The sequence below is a fragment of the Ambystoma mexicanum genome, chromosome 8 (genome assembly GCF_040938575.1).
Source record: "Ambystoma mexicanum isolate Mex_15411 chromosome 8, UKY_AmexF1_1, whole genome shotgun sequence".
Classification (NCBI taxonomy): domain Eukaryota; kingdom Metazoa; phylum Chordata; class Amphibia; order Caudata; family Ambystomatidae; genus Ambystoma; species Ambystoma mexicanum.
In genome coordinates this window covers 1,367,284,238-1,367,297,707 of record NC_090929.1, presented here as the reverse complement: position 1 = coordinate 1,367,297,707, position 13,470 = coordinate 1,367,284,238, and the positions used below count along the sequence as shown (strand labels likewise).

The 13,470-nt window shown below is 48.6% G+C and overlaps 2 protein-coding genes across 4 annotated transcripts in view; one reads left to right on the top strand and one right to left on the bottom strand.

Annotated features, from left to right (window-relative positions):
- Window positions 1-12,522, bottom strand: part of INSYN2A (inhibitory synaptic factor 2A) — a 232,177-nt gene extending 219,655 nt beyond the window's left edge. For both annotated transcript variants that reach the window (XM_069611485.1, XM_069611486.1), the window contains exon 1: window positions 12,258-12,522. The gene's annotated coding sequence lies outside the window, so the exon portion shown is untranslated. The remainder of the gene's footprint in view (window positions 1-12,257) is intronic.
- The window catches only part of DOCK1 (dedicator of cytokinesis 1), a 2,312,292-nt gene that overhangs the window by 1,169,243 nt on the left and 1,129,579 nt on the right, over window positions 1-13,470 (top strand). The window lies entirely within an intron of this gene.

Genomic DNA, 13,470 nt, shown 5'->3' with positions numbered 1-13,470 from the left:
ATGTTTGATCTCAGGCAACTAGCTGCTTCCTCGAATCTCGCTCTACTCACTCGCTGCCTCCCAGGCCACAGCACACATTGGCTGTGTCCAGCACTCCTGCATCCCACCGCCACCATGCATCACAAAGAGAGATCTGCTCTCGAGCTCTCTTGCTGATCTACGGTGGCCATCTTTACATGGCCTGTTCTCCCTTTCGGTGAATGGGTGCACAACCGCGGTTGTCAGTCTACCATAGGCAACAACTTTTTCCACACCAAAAAACTGTTAAGCTCCGAGGTCTCGGATGGGCTTGAGTGGTAATTGACCCAAGCCCTCAATGAGGCCCGTGTTCCGCTCGCGGTAGGAATCTCTTTGGGAAGGAATTGGAGTTCAGCCTGCCACAAGGATGCTTATTTCTGAATATCCGTCAAGTTTCAGGTATAACCACTGGCCTACATGGAAGCGGATCAAATGAAATTGCAGAACAACTCGAAGAAATAGTTATGGCTTGTTAAAGACATTTATTGTGCAGAAACAAAATGTTAACCTAAAGATACCGGTAGGTACCCTCGAAGTTATGGTTGTGATGGGGAGGTGGGCTGAGAGTAACAGACATTACAAGGAGGTTGGAATAAGCTGGGCACTTAATGTAATACACTACTTCCTGATTCTTTATTACAGAAGAAAGAGCAGGAATTTCTAGAACGTAGGGGGGGGATTTCATGACATTTATTATGCTAATTATGCCAGATCTAGACTTGCAGTAAGAAATGCATTTTTCATCAGGCGGACATTTTGTGTATAGTCTGATTTTAATGTCATGCATATTGGCGGCAAGGATGCCCTGAAATGCTTCTTGCATGTGTTGATTTGTTTGCTGTTTACTGTATTGTTCTGGCTGGCAATGCATTCCACGTTAAGTTTCCAAGTGCAGAAGGACTTCCGTGTACATAGGACACTAAAAGCAATTTGATTTCCAATACTGATTCAGTGGTTTTCATTGACGAGCGCAGTTTTGGAAATGTGGCACCATCTGGTAACCAAAGAATGAGTAAATGCTGTAAATCGAAAACCTTTTATACCAGTTCAAGGGGTACCTTATACTATACGTTTAGCACGATTGTTAGCACATTTGCCATAGGCGGTTGGATTGCATTGTTGTTGGGTATTGCACTGCAGAAGCCAAATCCTTGCTGGAAGATGCCTGCACGTTGCAGGGAGCCTGGGGAGGAAGGATAGCTCAAGGGCAACACGTTTGTCGTGGAAGCAAGACAAGGCGGTGCAACACAGGTTTGAATCCTGATCCTGCGCTTAGAAACCACTCGCTGGCATTAAGTGTGTTATAAATGAACAATAAATAAATAAATGGCTCGCTCACCTCTAGGGAAGTAGCCAGAGAAGCAGACTTATATTGCGAGCATTCGACTCTGAGTCATGGCGGAGGGAATTCCTACTTACATGTGTGGTGTGCTCGGTGTTACCCATTGTCTTCCCTGTGATAGAGGGTCAGCACTTTAAGTGTGTCTCTGTGTTGTGTCTAGATATGGAACTGATATCGATAGCATTGATATTTTTGGAGAATTGTAGGCATTCCTTTGCACTAAGTCTTCACTGGTGGCAGGCAGTGCTTTAAGTGGGATGGTAAATTGAGGGGGGCTCTCGTTAGGGGGCGTGCCCTAAGTATGAGTGCTTAGGCCATGGCCCCAACAAGAGCCCTCCAGCCATTGCATTAAAGGAGCCTTGGTCAAAAAAATGCCAGCGGGTGTCGCTGACCCTCCCAGGCAACCCTTTAACCACACAGCTCCTTGAATGCAATGGGCTGGCTGCTGTCTTTTTATTCCGAAACAGGAGGAGAGCTGGGTTGGCCAGCCTCTCCTTTTGTTTCTGTGTAAAGAGCTAACATGAAGTGGAAGCCCTTTAACCAATCATGATTAATGGGCCTCATGCTGCAAGTTAGCTCTTTACTCTGAAACAAAGGGAGAGTCTGATCCAACCCAGCCCTCCTCCTGTTTCTTACTAAAGAGACATCACATAACAAGTTTAGCTGAAAAGCTGCTTGGTTACACAGCTGACATCAGGTGTCATCATTTCGAATTAGAAAAAAGAAAAGGCCATGCCTTTTCTTTATTCGAATCCATAATATTGACACCTGCAGGCAGCCTTGTAACCGTGCAGCGCTGGGCTAAATGGCTGCCTGAGTGGTCAGTGTGGCTGGTGCTAGTCTGGGTGAGCTGCGGGAGCCCATCTGAGAGACTCTAGGGTCTTGGCCCCGGCCAGCCCCGTCCCACTTTAAGCCCTGACTGGTGGTATCCTCGAACTGCCTCCTTTCAGTTACCTGTGTTTTCCCACAGATTTCCGCCTGACTACCCTGCCATACAAAAATCTGCTGCCGGTGACCAACTACTCTTCACATTAGTTTTGCTATTTCTTTTTAAACTATTTCTTTGTTGGGTGATGCTTGGAGGATCTTTCTTGCGTGGTGGTTGAGAAAGGTTTACCACTGGGTTATCAGTGGCCACTTTTCTGATCAATGTGAACAGACAATAATTTGTCATTTCTGAGGCTCGCATTGCAATGGCCCATTTTCTCGCTTGAAACATCAGACCAAATAATGTTTTGGTTTTCCACACCTATTCCTCTTTCCGCTTTTCATAAACTGTTTACCCTCCGTCTTAGCCAGTAGATCACCATATCTATGCCCAGTCAGTACCCTGTTCTCCAGTACATTCCAGTATGGCAATTCTGCAATATAAAACCATCGTGTGTGGATTCACTGGTTTCATTTAAGCACCTACTATAAGAGATTTTGCAGGCTATTATCTCACAGGAGTGTCTTCCTGTTAGATCAAAGTGTGCTTTCTATAGTGCCCATTCAACACCACTGTGGAGGTAGATGAGAACTGATTAACCAAACATATCCCGTGTTCATAAAGTGACATGTACTTCTCCTGCAACTGCAGCATGGTTAAATAAGATTTAGGGGGCATTTCCTTAAGGCAGGGGTCTGCAACCTTTGTCTCACCGGATGTTTTGGACTGCAACACTCGTCAGCCACAGACAGCACAATCAATGAAAAGGGATCATGGGAGATGTAGTCCAAAACCTATGAAGAGGCGCAGGTTGCAGACCCTTGACAGAAGGGCATTCAGACAGTATTCGGTAGTTCGTGTCATTAATTATAGTCTTTGACAACTTGGACTGATCAGTGCAGCCTATAGGATTATACCAAAAGAATACCTTATGATCGAGGGCAGCCTACAGCATTATTCCAAAAGCCTGCCTTATGAGTGAGGGCAGCCTACAGCATTTTACCAAAAGCCTCTCTTATGATCAAGGGAAGCCTGCAGCATTATTCCAAAAGCCTACCTCATGAACGAGGGCAGCCTACAGCATTATTCCAAAAGCCTACATTTAGATCGAGGGCAGCTTACAGCATTATTTAAAAATACTACTTATTGAGGGCAGCCTACAGCATTATTGCAAAATCCTACCGTATGATCGAGTGCAGCCTGCAGCATTATTCGGAAGCCTACCTTATAATCAAGGGCAGTGTGACGAATCTGAGGATGTCGTCACTTCTCCTTTAGGGGGAGACCTTTCCCATGGGGCCAGGGTGATGCATCTCCTGTACAATAATCTACCTGGGGGTGGTGCACCAAAGGACGAACACATGGGGAAGGAAGCCCCCTATGGGATTGGGGATGACTATTCTCAGGAGACCCAGTATGCCCTCGCTCCAGTACCACCAACCCTTTTTCCAGCAGTAATTCTCCCCCAACCCCTAGCCAAAGCCAATATGTTCTATTGTCAAAGAAGTGAGACTAATATACTGAACTGGACTGAAATACAAACAAAGTATTGTGTTTTAACCAGGTTTTAAAAGAAGTATTGTAAAGAAGATGACAGTCATTTTGGAGGATCAACGTGAGTGGCTAACATCTTCCGGGATGTCAGAGGCCCACACGAAACCAACAAACCAGCGTGGGAGTTCAAAATTAGCTCCGCTGGGATGCAGAGTGAGAACTATCCTGCGAATAGGAACTGCGAGAGCCGTGCACTGGGCGAGTTGACGAGAGCCGAATGGGTAGCAGTGAACGGAGGAAAAGGAGAACCCAAACCTGGTCCATGCTTGAAGGGCCGCTCGTGCTGCAGCCAAAATAAACCTCTGGGCACCCCAAACCCCAGCGAAGCACCTGTGAGGAGGGACACACAGCTGGCCAGAGTCTGACATCTGCAGATCCGCTGCAGACGCTGCTGTTCACCCAAATGCTACCAAAGCCTTGAGGAACACTGCTCTGTAAACGCTGGTACCTGCAGCTAAGAAGCTAACTGGTACGCAGGTTGTCCGAGAGGCATTGGAGGTCCGGAGAAGCGAGAAGTTGAAGCAAGAGGATCTGGGATACTGAGAAGAGACTGTGAGTCTGCGACCCACACCCACATGGAAGTGAAAGTAACAGTGGGTTTGGGACCACAAGAATAAGAGAGTCTGGGACCGGTACCCATGTGTCAGTCAGAGTAAGAGGTTCTGGTACCTTGCGAATAACCAAGAGAGAGGAATTGTATGTTTGGCTGAGAGTAAACTAAACAGTGCGAGTCTGGGACACACACCCATGTGAGAAACCAAGAATAAGAGGGTCTGGGACCCTAATTGAAAAAAAACAAACCAGGGAAAGTTGTATGTTTTGGCAGGGGAGTAAACCAAGCAAATACAACCCTACATTGCAAGTCTGGGACCCGCCCCCATGTGAAAAGAATAGGCCTGAAGGAATGAGGAACAAGAGGGTCCGGGACCCTGTTAGAGAAAGAGAGTTAGTTCACGAGAAGACAGCCGCTTGGCAGGAGAGTAAACCAAGCTGTTCACATCTTTGTGAGTCTGCGACACGCACCAACATAAGAAGATGAGAAGAAGGGGGTCAATGACCCTGGAAGTGAAAAATGCATAATCCTGTGCTTGGTAGGGAAGTGGGCCAAGTTGATGGGAAAAGAGAAGTGTGAAGCTGAGAAGAATATCCTTGTAAATACCCAGTGATATTTACCTAAAAGGATTTGGGGCTCAGAAGCCCAAAAGGAATGAAAGTAGAGGAAGTACAGGGGAAAGGAACGCAACCCTAGCCTTGGAGTCCTCTTCTTATGAACATTGTGTATTTCATGACTTTTTGCTCGAGAGACTGAGGATCTTTCATGGTAGTTTTCTTGAAACAAAATTAAGAGTTACTCCACAGAAACGGCATAGTTCATCTAATATATGGCCGTGGGCCTTCTGTTGCTGTAGAAAAAGCTGTCATTAGAATACCGGTTGAGAACATGCGTGCAAGCCTTTTCAGCAGGAATGGTTTGATTCTAGAGTTCTGGAACTGTTTCTGTCCAAGGACTTTGCAGCATGAACAACCTTCTACATATTAATAAAAATGTGAGGCTAATGAACAGCTCTGTAAAGTTTGATTCAGTGGTACTGCTGTGAGGTGCCCTTCTGGCTTGGCAATAGTGAGACACCTCCTGAATCCAGCAACCATTGGTTTGAGCATGTAGACTGCTTCCTTCATCGATAAGTGGGTGTATATGAGAAGACTTAACCAAAAATGTGTGCATGAATAATGCTCAAATGTATCACTGGATATGAAATTGGAAGCTTTCATTAATGAATCTTTTATAATGCGCTTAATACTGGGGACCAGTCGCTAAGCGCGGGACCGAGATTCGAAGCTTTGTTGCTCTGCGTTGTCTTGCTTGCAAGCCAAACACGTTGCCCCTGAGCTATCCTGCCAGAACTTGCTTGAGGTGGAATGGTGCCCTTCTGTGCTCGCTCCCCTGGACCCTTCTTACCAGATACATCGGGTGTATATACATTCCTGATGTCATGCCGTGCATTTGTGAGAGCGATCGATTGCCCAACTTCGTCCTGCTGATGACGTGTTTTGATAACTGCCTGAATGTAAGGTGGTGCATTATTAAAGTATGTGTTTATTTTTCCCTGTGAGCGTAGGTTTCAGTGTGCACACCCCCTCTCTGTAGAAGGCCTTCGCTTTTCCCTTTCGGTTGGACATGCACGCCAACATGCATGTCAGTTTTCTCATGTTCCTGATACACTGGCAGATCCCAGATACACTGGGATTGAAAAGGTGCCAGATGTGTCTTTCCGTTGCCTTCATATTTTCCTTCTCCATCCCTTTAATTCCTGCCATGCGCCATCAACCCAGAACCTGGTCATCAGTGTTTCTAATGTAATGTAAGTGGCCCTTTGGCAATTATTGGTGGTCTCTCTGCACGTGACCGTGTAAGAAAAAGGGTTGGTCATTAGCGGGGCAGTGGGAGAGGCATATGCAAAACCTGGGGCGTTGGTGGCTGCCGGCCGGAAGTACCCCTTCCTGTCTGCCAGTCTGCTTTCTATGCCTTTTATGGGGAAACTCAGGAGTATGTTATCCATTGGAAAGAGCCTAAGATCTGATCGGCTACAGTGCCTTGGGTCTGGTTAGCTGCTGATGTGGGAGAGTGCAACAGGGCCAAAGAGGAGAGCTTGATTGTGGTTTGGTTAGTGTTGATGTACTCATTTCTAGACCTGTATCAGTCAGCTGTGGGGATTGGATGTGTATGGGAAACATAAGGTGGTAGGAAATCTGAGAGGGGAGGTAGGACTTACAAGGCAAAACAACCTGCAACCCTACCACTTGTCTCTTAAGACAGTAACATTTCACTTGCTCACATTGCCACTGTCAAGGCCTCCTGTACGTTTTCTCTTACTCGCTTTGTTTCTGATACGTTGTGTCCCATGTATGACAAAACCAGCATCTGTGACTTGGTAGATGAAGGAAGGGGGCAGTCTGGAATGCCCATTCATTGCCATAATCTAAGTGCTGTGGGCTTTTTGGTTAAAAGAAAGAAATCATGAAATTCGAGGACCACCATCACCCATTTCACCTTCCTTATTATGTTGGCTGGTAGTATGAGAGACGCGCCCACACATGTTCAGGTGCGGTGCTCTCTGGCCTGCTGGGACTTTTATCCATAAAGGGCGGGCAAAGGTGTTTGTCTGCAAGCGGTAGGGGCATGGGCCAAAATCCCTGTTGGTTTCCCGCAGAGGTCTGCCCTGCGGTTTCCCAAAAGCTCCCAGCTCTTCTCACCGAGTCTCCAAACCACCAACCCCCAGAACGCACCAGGTTTTAAGACGACGTTAGGATTTTAGGATCAGAGTAACAATGCAACTGTGCAGGGGGTTCATCATGAGGAAACGAGAACCAGACCATGCAGAAGGTAGAGTGTGGATCCCGCGCAGCACCTGGGTCTAACGGGGGTTGCGAAGGCTGCAGAATGGTGAAGAGCAGTATTCTGGCAGTGAAAGAAAGGGGGATTTGGGTGGTGAGATATGTGTGGAGGTATCTGCCCTCTTGAATGAATCGGCAGCCTGTGCTCTTTGATTATCGATCACTGCAGACTCACCTGCTCTGCTGTGACCTGGTAATTACCACCCTGGCTATTCACTTGCTGTCCACGCAGTAGAAAATGGTACAGCCCAAACCATGCTCGATGCTGCCTATTCGTTTTTCTGGACGCATTCACTGGATCAACATCAATCGCCCTCCCCCACCCCATCACCCAGTGACAATCAATGTCGTGTATGTGTGTGCCCACTTCCCTGTTTGCCCCAGTGTATACTACACATGCTGCAAAACTGCCTTAAATCATTTCCTCAATGTTTAGCACTGGTGCAAATATCAAAACATCTGGCTGCAATAATCACGTATCACGGTACCTTGCAAGGTCCACAATACTGTCAATGTTTCCTTTCTTAACGTTTCTCAGCACTTAATGATGTTTGCACGCTTTAGCTCATGCACAAAGTAAATAAGGGATTTTGTTTTTTTTAACAGCATGTGTTTCTTAACATAGTTGGTTGGAAAGAGTTGGGTTAGAAATGACTCCCTTGTATACAACATGGTTTCTTCAATTCAGAAATAGTGCAACATGAATGCATGGAGATGCAGATCATGCAGCTGATGCGAAGGTGTCCTTGTAGATTAGGTTACCAGATGGCTCCATGTCACCAGAGACACCTTATTCCAGTCCTGGACTTAACTACAACTTTAGTTTTACTTCAGTCCATTTTAGTCAGTAAAAGTGACGCAGGACTACAAGAACTAGAAAGATAATATTGGACCAATGAACACCCAGGGCTCTGAGCATAGCGTCTTTGATCACATGGAGTCTTCTACTACGCTAGTTTGGACATCATGTGCACCGCTAACATGTTCCTTTCTCGTCTGCCTCATCTGATCATATCGTGGTCCACACACTCAACCATTCGCCAAACGGCCATTTTTGGCAATGTTTTTTTTTTAGCCTGCTTGACCCATGTTTTAATATAAAAACTAGACGAATAAATCCCAAATGATATTCCACGCGCTCTCCTGGACGACAGGGAGTGTTGACGCTAGAGAAGAACAACAGCAGCGTTACCTGGAATGAGGGAATACAATCTTGGGCACTGCACGGCACTTGGGAATGGTGGTGGTCCTGTTTCGAAGCACTGCTAGGTGTTGCAGAACCAAAACTAAGGCAGGGGGGGTGGGGTAATCCAGGGATATGGCAGGGATCCTACTGTTTGGTGACATGCGCCTGCCTGGCTAGAACTCTGGTGCCTAGTTCACATCGACTTGACCTGAAGTAACCTCTCAGAAAAGGTGCATATTACATTCCAACCCATTAAAAGGAGATGTCTTTGCTTTCCTGCTAAGTGAAGTCCCCCCTCACTGTGGGTCAAGTCAGTTTGAATATGTATTTAATATGAGCAAATTATAAGTCTGTGCATGTTTTCCTAATGCCTGTATGAGGTCCCCCTTTTTTTTAGAAACAAAATAAGAAATTCAGACTTCAGTTGAACATGTTTTTCTGTTTTGGGGGTAATGGGTGTGCTGCCAATGATCGGTCGGGGTAGGCTGCCAATGTTCGTTCGGGGTAATGGTCAGGCTGCCAATGATCGGACGGGGGTAATGGGCGGGCTGCCAATGTTCGGTCGGTGTAATGGTCAGGCTGTCAATGATCGGTCGGGGGGGGTAATGGGCGTGCTGCCAATGATCGGTCGGGGTAATGGGCGGGCTGCCAATGTTCGGTCGGGGTAATGGTCAGGCTGCCAATGATCGGACGGGGGTAATGGGCGGGCTGCCAATGTTCGGTCGGGATAATGGTCAGGCTGTCAATGATCGGTCAGGGGTAATGGGCGGGCTGCCAATGATCGGTCGCTGTAGTACTTTGAGATTTACCAGCGCAGTGGCTCCAAGAATTGTGCTTATGATTTGGGATGGGTTTTAGTAAGGCGATGATTTTCACTGAATTTCCCTTCTATATTGTTCACATTGGTGAAATCAGTGACCTGTTTGCGTAGCAGTGTCCTGTGTGGTGTTTTCAGTGTGATAACCATACCTTGAGAGCAAAACCACCTTTTTACATGCAACTACCCCTCTGTATGCTCGTCTTGTGCAACACACATTGTATGGCATGTTCGTGAAGCTCGGGGTATGATTTGAGTTGTTATTGTTCATGTGTTTGCCGGGTATTGCATGGCACAGGCACACCAGTGATCTGTGCAATATTGAGGGGGTGCAAGTGGAAGGCCATGGAGTGAGGTGTTGCGGGGCGTTCTAGGGGACGGAAAGGCAGACCCTGTATTATTGTAGTCTGTAGGTGGAGTCGCAGCTGTCGGATGCCCCCTTGAAGGTGTACCCCATCACTCCCAGCTTAACGGGACCTGACCTCTTTGTGTCAACTGTGTTGTGCTGTGCCCATAAAGGTGGCCTGTTACGGGTCCCTTTGCCAATGCAAATTGTGTGTTTGACTTGTGTACAGAGCACTTGTTACGTATGTTGCCCTGTTAATCTGCATTGGCCATTGTGTGACCCTGTGTAGTACAGTCTGCGTAGTATGAGGTCTAGCATGTAATATGCATTACATACGGTGTCCGATACACCACGTGCCTTGCATATTAAGCTGTCCAGTGCATAGTCCGCACAAGGAATGTTATTTTATTCTGTACATATTGCATATGTTGATCAGTGCGCATCGCTCAGAATGTCCACGCCAGTGAACATTGTAATGCCCTGTTCGGATACACATATTTCATACTGTGCTGTCCTGTGCACAGTGCACGTGATGTGGACCTGTCTCAGTGCAAACGTTGCATGTGCTGCTGTCCTCTGCACGCACACCTTGCATATGATGACCAGCGCAGGGTACCCATTGCATAACATGTGCTATTTGCCGCCAGGCGCAGAATAGTGTAATGTCCTGTGCACGCTCCGCGCCGCACGTTAAGCGTAACCCGGGGGCCTGTATAGCCACTGTTGGCTTAGGCGGCGTTGCAGATCAGAGCGCATCTGTTGCACAGCACTCGGCAGGGAAGGAGTTAAGCTGCCCAGCCTCAAGCGAAGTCCAGAAGGGGCCGCCGCTTGTTAGCGTAATGAGGACGCCGCCCGTGTGCATTGCGTGGCCGGTGTGTTCTGCAGTTTAAGTGATGCTCCCTGTGGCCAGCAGCCCCCTACGGCTTCTCGGCCCGACCTGGACTTCCAGAGTGGCTACACGGTGCTGCAGTGTGCGGAATGCATTCACCCCAGCCCACCCCACATAATAAAAGGCATGAGGTATTCTGCTGCTAAGGGCAGGCTGCTTCCTACCTCCCTGCAGCCCAGCTCTGAAGCCTTCTGTTGGGCATTAAAGGTACGGCGGTGTCCAGTTATATAATCAGGACCCCCTCATCGCACGGCTTTCGAAAGCCACGGCAGTGCCCTGAAAGACACATTTGCTGTGTGTTTTCCTACTCAAGGGAGACCTGACTGCGAGACTCCAAGCAGACGCCTAATCCAGTGTGTTTTTGTGTATCTGTGTGCATGTGTGCAGCAATGAAGACAGGTCGGACATGAATAACTCTATAATATGCTTAAGGAAGGGCGCATTTGTACAGGCAAGGATGCATTGTGTCCAGGCCATACGTGCCTTCCGCTTCAGGGGCACTACCGTTTGGAGCAGAATAGTCGGTTCTCCCTCATCCGTGTGCACACAGGTTCCTTCCGCCAGGTTCCTCGTGTCTGGCTGAAGAGCCCGAAAGGTAACCGCGGCTGCCGAGAGCACCAGGCTGCCACTCCAGTGACTCGTGGACATTACTGCCCATGGTGCCAGGGGCATTTTAATTTTGAGTGCGTTATATCGCTGCTGCAGTGGGTGCAATGTGTATTGTGCATATGCAAAGGGATTCAGGTTGCTGGCTATTGGTCAAGGTGGCTTTTTTCCCCTCTCCTGCCATTTGGCGATGAGCTGGTGCTGCCGTTGCCAGTCCCCCCCCCCCCGCAAGGTCAAGGGACATAGGCCCGTTTCCTATTCCGCTCGAGTCAATACGCAGGGAGCGGGGCTTCTCTGGGACTCACGCCAGCAGGAGTCATTGTTTCCTGTCACATTTTACACCCCGGGGTCACGTACTACTACATTCCGACCACGGCAGATCGATTCGCTGCAACTTGGGGGTGCTCGCCCGATTGGAAATCTCCCACTGGCGCAATGGGGGCCGGACCTCACAGTCCGCGTCCCCGGGGCTGCTCTGAGCCCCGCAGCGCGCGCAGGCGGATAGGTCAGGGGAAGGAGGGGGGGGGGCTGGACGAGGGTGGGGGGGGGGCTCCCTGTGTTTTATCAAAGCATAATCTGGATTGTATGGTTCACCCAGCGAATTGCAAAGGGCCTGCCATTTTGTATAGGTGCCCGATATGCCACTGTACATTTTCACAAAAGTAAACATAATTTCGGGAGTGTAGGCTTTAAATGGGGAGCCTGGCAGGAAGATGCCGGTGTGGAGGTTGGGCGCATCAGTGCCCGCGCTGCATATGCCCGAGACCCCACCGCCACCCGCTTGCACCGTGGCCCTTTCTCGGCCTTGGAGGCGCGTTGCTGGGTGCAGGGATGCCCAGTTTGCGAGACGCCAGCGCCGGACGCTTTTTGTGATGGCTTTTCGCGGGGATGCAGTTGTCTGGTGGATTCAGAATGGCCTGCAATCATAACTCGGGCACACATGAATGCATCAAACGTCCTGACTGGCCTGGCATCAAAGTTGCAAGGGGCCAGTCCGCATCTGTCGTGAAGTGCATTCCATAAAACTCCTGCCAACCAGTTGATTTGCATGAACACTTTTCCCGCCTGCGTGTCTAACCCTGCCGGGAGGAGAGCACTGCCAGCAAGTGCCTTGGGCCGGGCTCCGGGCGCTCGTGCACAGCGCCCATCCTGCGGCGTCTGGGAGCAAAGCTTACCGTGTCGGTCCTCAGAAGTGGCAGGTGAATGCGCGTGCAGCTCCCCTGCGATGCATCCCTCTGCCTGCCCTGCTCCACGCGCTGGCCAGTACACGGTCCGCCGTAGCAGGGCATCTGCTGCAGGATTCCTCCGGCCGTCTCTGCACTTCCGGACTCCGGGCGCCGGTGAGGACTTTGACAATAGGAACTTGTTTTATTTGAAGAAACCCCCGAGGTACGGTTCGAGCACAAATACAATAGCTGCTTCCACCACGAAGTCACCTCCCGAACTGCACGCAGACTGTGCAGCATTTGCCTGCCCCTTCCTGATTACTAAGGGAGGGCACGCCATCTAGTGGTGACTTGAAAATGGAAACTGTGAACCGGGAAGGGAAGATGTACAAGGAGAGCTGTATCATTCATTTTTAAAGGCAATGCACAGAGCTTACTAGATCTAAAAAAAAGTTACATACGTTCATTGTATTGTTCCCCAACGAACTAAACGTCAATGTTTTAAATGTTCAAATGTCCTTCCTGAAAAGCCTCAATATTGCTTTTCACTTGGCAGTCCTAGGTTGCTGCTAACACACTGTGACGTATGCAAGCGGGGGGTGGGAGGCAGAGGAAGGCAACTAGACCAAAACTGCCAAGGTGTTGCTAAGATTTTAAATGTGGGGTACCTTCATAGGCTTAGTGTGGGTGAGGCAAACTTACTTTTTGTATTGGCAACCTTTCCCCTCTCCCCAAGGAATTTTTGTGGGGCTTATTGTCAAATTAGCTGCAAAAAAATGTGTCGCAATGTAAGCGAGGAAAAAGAAAGATCGATCAAGCAATATATTTTCTTATTTTAACTGTTCTTGATTCATGCCATAGAACCGCAGCTTGAAGCCAGCCCTTGCACAGGCTTCAGTGCTGCCAGGAGCTTCGTAGTGGAACTCGTGGCAGGTTATTCACAGTAAGTGCGGCAGTGCTGCTTCTGCTTGATGCACTGAGCCGCCAGCCAGTAGAACTTTGGCAAGGCAGCCTTACGGACAGGATTTCCCAGAGTGCATTCGTCCTAGAAAAGAAAGAGAGAGAGGAGTAGGATTCCACCCTCAAAGGCATTCCTGCTTAACATCTTGTTCCTGAAAAAGATGGGAGATGCTTTACGCCAGCCGAGCAGGCCCTCAAAACATTTGGCCGCAAATTCGAGTCGATGTACACTGCAGAAGTCGCAGTGAGAAGACGAGTAAAG